The sequence below is a fragment of the Raphanus sativus genome, unplaced genomic scaffold (genome assembly GCF_000801105.2).
Source record: "Raphanus sativus cultivar WK10039 unplaced genomic scaffold, ASM80110v3 Scaffold0081, whole genome shotgun sequence".
Lineage (NCBI taxonomy): Eukaryota > Viridiplantae > Streptophyta > Magnoliopsida > Brassicales > Brassicaceae > Raphanus > Raphanus sativus.
In genome coordinates, this window is record NW_026615403.1 from 57,501 (window position 1) to 65,000 (window position 7,500).

Consider the following 7,500-nt stretch of genomic DNA (forward strand, 5'->3'; position numbering starts at 1 on the left):
AACTGACTCATATATTTCATAAAGGTTAAAAATACATGACTGCTTATAAGGGACTTATATAGTGTCCAATGCAGTTGTGCCCTTCTAGGGGTCTTGAAGCAAAAACAATACAAAGACTCGATCTAGGACTTAAGAAAGCATAGGCTAAACAATGCCTGACTCAACGAAATGAAATAAAAGAAATAAAATGTCTCAAGACCCTGCAAGATAAACCATAGGATATAATTCATAATGTAAATGGACTTACCTTACTTACCTTGATGCGGATGAGATTTGAAAAGAAAGTAGCCGTTGGAGAGGAGCCTCTTTTGATCTTGTCAAGTGATGTCGTTTGAAGGCTTGCTCTTCTCTTCTCAATGCTCACCGTTTCACTTAGGCGTGATGACAAATAAGGAAACCATTCCTTTGTGAGGAAGAATGGACCATATATTATCATCATCCTTTGGACCAACTTGTATAACATAAGCTTCATCTTTATTAGCTTCTCCTCCGGTTATAGTGAATTGATCCATGCGGTTTGTGATGGCTTCTAGCTTGGTGTTGATGTTGCTCTTGATGAGAAGAACTTCTATGGCTTTGTTAAAGCTGGCAGTAACACCTCTAGTTCCTGATCTTGTCCTTGGAGCTTGTCTAAGTGTGGGGATGTTGATGTCTGGTTCTATGTCCTCATCATTCTCTCCCTCTTGAGAAGGTTCTGACCTCAGAACAGTTTCATCTGCATGAAAGTAAGATAAATCTGACACATTGAAAGTAGAAGAAACATTAAACTCAACCGGCAGCTCCAATTGATAGGCATTGTCATTGATCTTCTTCAAGACTTTGAATGGGCCATCTCCTCTTGGTGAGAGCTTGGACTTCCTTTGCTTTGGGAACCTCTCGGACCTCATATGTAACCAAACCCAATCTCCTGGTTCAAATGAAACCTCCTTTCTTCCCTTGTCACCTTGCTTCTTGTTTTGCTCATTTTGCTTCTCTAGGTTCTCCTTAACCTTCTGGTGGATTTTCTTCATAAGTTCAGCTTTAGTCTCACCATCAGTACTCACCATTTGATCCTTTTGTGGTAGAATAGGAGAGAGATCTAAAGGAGTCATTGGCTTAAAACCATACACAATCTCAAAAGGTGAAAGTTTAGTAGCTGAATGAGGAACTCTATTATAAGCAAATTCAATGAAAGGTAAACAATCAAGCCAATTCCTCAAGTTCTTACCAACCGTGGCTCTCAAGAGAGTGGATAGAGTGCGGTTAACAACCTCAGTTTGTCCATCAGTTTGAGGATGGCAAGTGGTAGAGAACAAGAGCTTGGTACCTAACTTCCTCCAAATGGTCCTCCAAAAGTGGCTCAAGAACTTTGTGTCCCTGTCAGAAACAATAGTTCTAGGAATACCATGAAGCTTAACCACTTCCTTAAAGAATAAATCAGCAGTTTGAGTAGCATCATTAGTCTTATTGCAAGGAATAAAATGAGCCATCTTAGAAAACCTGTCCACCACAACAAAGATGGAGTCCTTGTTCCTGATCTTTGGCAAACCTAAAACAAAATCCATGGAAATATCTACCCAAGGTAGGTCAGGAATAGGTAAAGGAATGTAGAGACCATGAGGATGTAACCTGGATTTAGCTTTGAGACAAACAATGCATCTTGCGCATAGCTTCTCAACATCTCTTCTCAAGTGTGGCCAATAGAAGTGTTCTGCCACTATACTCAAGGTTTTGTCACGTCCAAAGTGTCCCATAAGTCCACCACCATGTGCTTCTCTCAAGATCAAGTCTCGCATGGAACCTTGTGGGATACACAACCTTTTATCTTTAAATAGAAACTCATCATGCTGATAGAAAGATCCAAATGCTGCTTGCTTGCATTGCTTGTAGATGTCTCCAAAGTCTGGATCTTCTTGGTACTGCTCTTTGATGTGTTCAAACCCCATTACCTTGGCTTCCATCAAAGATATAAGCGCATGCCTTCTTGACAAAGCATCAGCTACAATGTTCTCCTTTCCTTTCTTGTACTTGATGATATAAGGAAAAGATTCCACAAACTCTAGCCACCTTGCGTGCCTCTTCTTCAAGGTAGTTTGTCCTCTCAAATACTTGAGTGTCTCGTGGTCAGTGTGGATCACAAACTCCTTAGAGAGTAGATAGTGCTGCCAAGTCTCCAATGACCTCACTAGTGCATATAACTCTTTATCATAGGTAGGATAGTTGAGTGTAGCTCCATGTAACTTCTCACTGAAGAATGCTACTGGCTTTCCTCCTTGAGTCAACACTGCTCCAATACCTGTTCCTGATGCATCACATTCAATCTCAAAAGTTTTGTTAAAATCAGGTAAGACTAAAACAGGAGCATTAGTTAAACTATCTTTGAGGTTTTGAAAAGCCTCATCCTGTTCACTTCCCCATTTGAAAGCCACATCTTTCTTGATTACTGAAGTTAATGGGGCTGCTATGGTGCTGAAGTCTCGGACAAATCTTCTATAGAAGCTTGCTAGTCCATGGAAACTCCTCACATGACCTATTGTAGTTGGCGTGGGCCACTCTTGTACTGCTTTGATCTTCTCTTCATCCACCTTTAGACCCTGTGAACTAACAACAAAGCCTAGGAAAACTAGTTGATCAGTGCAAAAGGTACATTTCTTGAGATTAGCATAAAGATGCTCTTGGCGCAAGGTTTCCAAAACCTTTTCAAGATGAATAAGATGATCTTCTAAGCTGTTGCTATAGACTAAGATATCATCAAAGTATACAACTACAAACTTACAGATGTACTCCCTTAGAACATGGTTCATGAGGCGCATGAAAGTGCTTGGAGCATTGGTAAGACCAAATGGCATGACTAGCCATTCATAGAGACCTCTCTTGGTCTTGAAAGCAGTCTTCCACTCATCTCCTTCTTTCATTCTTACCTGGTGATAACCACTCTTCAAATCTATCTTTGAGAAGATAGTGGCACCACTGAGTTCATCTAGCATGTCATCTAGTCGTGGGATTGGATGTCTATACTTGATGGTGATGTTGTTTATGGCTCGGCAATCAACACACATCCTCCAAGTCCCATCTTTCTTTGGCACTAGAAGAACTGGAACTGCACAAGGACTTAGACTTTCTCTTATGTATCCCTTGTCCATCAAGTCTTGCACTTGTCTCTCCAATTCTTTGGCTTCCTCCGGATTGACTCTATAGGCTGGTCGGTTTGGCAATGGAGCTCCTGGTACTAGATCAATCTGGTGTTCTATTCCTCTTATTGGTGGTAAACCAGCAGGAATATCTTCTGGAAAGATATCAGGGAACTTCTCAAGTAGTTGCACAACTTCTGGTGGAAGTTCTTGATCTTTATAATCTGTCAAAACACCTTCCTTAAAGATCATTAGTAGCACCTGTGTTTTGTTCTCTAAAGATTTTAAAACTTTAGATGGACTAATATAGAGATTAGTCTTACTTACCTTGTTTCCTTTGCTCATATCCTTTTGCAAGTCAAAGACTTGTTGTGGAGTTAAAGGAGCTAGGTTGTGCTTGCGGTTGTTGTGAGTGAAACTATAGTAGTTGGTGCGTCCATTGTGTATGGTTTCCTTGTCAAATTGCCAAGGCCTGCCAAGCAAAAGATGACCAGCTTGCATAGGAACCACATCACAAATTACCTTGTCAGCATATCGACCTATGCTGAAAGAAACTTCCACTTGTTCACCAATCTTTAGCTCGGTTTCATCATTTAACCACTTCAATCTATAAGGTCTTGGATGTGTGGTTGTCTTGAGACCTAGCTTATCAACCAAATACTTGCTAGCAACATTAGTACATGAACCACCATCAATGATCAAGCTACATACCTTAGATTCAATGGTGCATCTTGTATGAAAGATGTTCTCCCTTTGAATAGTTTCTGGTTCGAACATTGCACTAAGTACTCTTCTTGTCACAAGTATCTCTCCCTCATCTGGATAATCAGTGATCTCCTCATCAGTAGCATCCGCTTCTTCTTCTTCTTGAGTCTCATATCCTCCATCTTCTCTAAGGATCATGACTCTTTGATTAGGACAATCTCTTGCATAATGTCCTTTACCTTGGCACTTGTAGCAAGTGATGTCTCGGTTTCTAGGTGCACTAGGCTTGCTTTGATCAGCCTTGTTACCCTTAGATGCATCAGCAGTGGAGTTCTTCTTGAACCGGCTCTCAATCTCAATGGACTTGCCCTTGTCATTTCTTTGAGCTGGGGGAGTCCAAGTGCTCTTACTCCTACTTGTAGCTGCGGTCTTGCGCTTGATGTGTTGCTCTGCTTGGATAGCAAAGTGGATTAGATCATGGAAGTGCTCATAGTTTTGTCTCTCCACCTTTCTTGTTATCCTATCTTGAAGTCCATCCAAGAATTGTGCCATCAAGGTTTCCTCAGAGTCTTGAACCTCTAAGCGATTCCTCATAGCATCAAACTCTTCATAATACTCCTCAACTGACTTGGAACCTTGAGTGAGCTTTCTGAATCTCTTTTGCAAGTCACGGTAGTAGTAACTTGGCACATATCTTCTCCTCAGCATGGCTCTCATGTCATCCCAAAGAGCAATGGGTGCACGCCTTAGTCTTCTCCTTTCGGATAACTCTCGATCCCACCATGTCAAGGCGGTTTCAGTGAGCTGAGCAGCAGCTAGAGAGATCTTCCTTAGCTCGGAGTAGTGGTAATAGTCAAAGATGTACTCCATGCGTGTCTCCCAATCAATGTAGGCATCAGGATTAACCTTTCCAGCAAAGGTTGGTGGCGTGAGCTTCAAGTCCTTGCCTCCTTGCCATTGATCATGCTCTTGATCATGACCTCTTCCTCGGTTTCTTCCTCTATCTCTAGCATTTCTTCTAGGAGGGGGTCTTTGTTCTTCTTCTTCTAGACTCGGCATGTCACTATCCGAATCATCCTCAGCTCGGGGGTTGTCTTGTTGTTGTTGTTGTTGTTGTTGTTGTTGTTGTTGCTGGTCTTGAGGATTGTTGTTTGCTCCTTGAACCGGTTGGTTGGCTCGAGCTTGTTGCCCTTGCTCTAGGCGAGTCATCCTTTCACTGATGGATTGCATTGCAACTAGGAGTTGAGCCATAGTAGTTGCGGTATCAGCTGAAGTTGAGCTAGTGTCTCCCATGTCTTAACCTGAAAAGAGTTTCAAGATCAAGTGAAGTTATCAAAGAAATAAAACTACAAATGAAATGCAAGGGACCGAGATATAAAAACGATATGATAGCAAAGAAGTATGCAAAAAGAAAGAAATCTCGAAATGCAAATGCCTTGTTCTAAAGATGGAAAGATGATATGCGATGGAGCTATACTAGGAAACTCGAAATGCAACAATCACAAAAACAGAAATCTTTTGGGTTTTTCTTGGGGTTTTCGGATCAAACAATAAAAACAAAACAAACTTTTATTTTCTTTTCGATTTATATGAAACAAGAACAACTATAAGCTTATCAATGGTGAAACACAAGAACTAAAGGAAAAATAAATTTTTATGGGTTTTTCTTTATCAAAACTAAACGATCTATCTAAAGAGAAAAGAAACAACCTGATTTGGAGCGTTTAGGCTCTGATACCAAAATGATATAGGCACAAAGAGGACCTTGCTCAAGCTGGTTGGATAGGGGTGAGGATCAATGAACCGGTTGATAATGAAGAGGAGTGAGATGGAAGGATCTGATGTAGAGGATGGTTTGAATGATGGATCCGGTTGTATTGAGGCTCGCAAAGACACCAATGGAGATGAGAAACACCACTTGGTCGTATAACCAACTTGATGATTCAATGGATGGCAATGGAATAGATGTGGATATGGATCTAAGTTGCTTGTTCGAATAAACAACTCAACAAAGACAAAGAGATGGTTTGATGTGGTGAGGTTTTGATTGATTCACACAACCAAAGGATGGATCGAGGTGTAACCACAAGTTCTATGATGAGGAACTTGATATAACACGATTTGCTCTCAAGAATGCTTCTCACAAACTCTCAAAAGGCTTAGTAGTTGCTAGGGCAAACTGACTCATATATTTCATAAAAGGTTAAAAATACATGACTGCTTATAAGGGACTTATATAGTGTCCAATGCAGTTGTGCCCTTCTAGGGGTCTTGAAGCAAAAACAATACAAAGACTCGATCTAGGACTTAAGAAAGCATAGGCTAAACAATGCCTGACTCAACGAAATGAAATAAAAGAAATAAAATGTCTCAAGACCCTGCAAGATAAACCATAGGATATAATTCATAATGTAAATGGACTTACCTTACTTACCTTGATGTGGATGAGATTTGAAAAGAAAGTAGCCGTTGGAGAGGAGCCTCTTTTGATCTTGTCAAGTGATGTCGTTTGAAGGCTTGCTCTTCTCTTCTCAATGCTCACCGTTTCACTTAGGCGTGATGACAAATAAGGAAACCATTCCTTTGTGAGGAAGAATGGACCATATATTATCATCATCCTTTGGACCAACTTGTATAACATAAGCTTCATCTTTATTAGCTTCTCCTCCGGTTATAGTGAATTGATCCATGCGGTTTGTGATGGCTTCTAGCTTGGTGTTGATGTTGCTCTTGATGAGAAGAACTTCTATGGCTTTGTTAAAGCTGGCAGTAACACCTCTAGTTCCTGATCTTGTCCTTGGAGCTTGTCTAAGTGTGGGGATGTTGATGTCTGGTTCTATGTCCTCATCAACTGATGGGACATTCAGGGTGTGAAAATACCCCGCAGACTGTCGTGAACATCCGTGAAGGCAAAAAAAAATAAAAAAATCTCATGTACTGATCACCCACTGATCACCCACGGCTGGGTGTACTGATGGGACCATCAGGTGTGAAAATACCCCGTAGACTGTCGTGAACGTCCGTGAAGGAAAAAAAAAAAAAAAAAAATCTCATGTACTGATCACCCACTGATCACCCACGGCTGGGTGTACTGATGGGACAGTCAGGGTGTGAAAATACTCCGCAGACTGTCCTGAACGTCCGTGAAGGCAAAAAAAAAAAAAAAAAAACTCATGTACTGATCACCCACTGATCACCCACGGCTGGGTGTACTGATGGGACAGTCAGGGTGTGAAAATACTCCGTAGACTGTCGTGAACGTCCGTGAAGGAAAAAAAAAAAAAATCTCATGTACTGATCACCCACTGATCACCCACGGCTGGGTGTACTGATGGGACAGTCAGGGTGTGAAAATACCCCGTAGACTGTCAGACTGTCGTGAACGTCCGTGAAGGCAAAAAAAAAAAAAAAAACTCATGTACTGATCACCCACTGATCACCCACGGCTGGGTGTACTGATGGGACAGTCAGGGTGTGAAAATACTCCGTAGACTGTCCGTGAACGTCCGTGAAGGAAAAAAAAAAAAAATCTCATGTACTGATCACCCACTGATCACCCACGGCTGGGTGTACTGATGGACAGTCAGGGTGTGAAAATACCCCGCAGACTGTCGTGAACGTCCGTGAAGGCAAAAAAAAAAAAAAAAAAACTCATGTACTGATCACCCCACTGATCACCCACGGC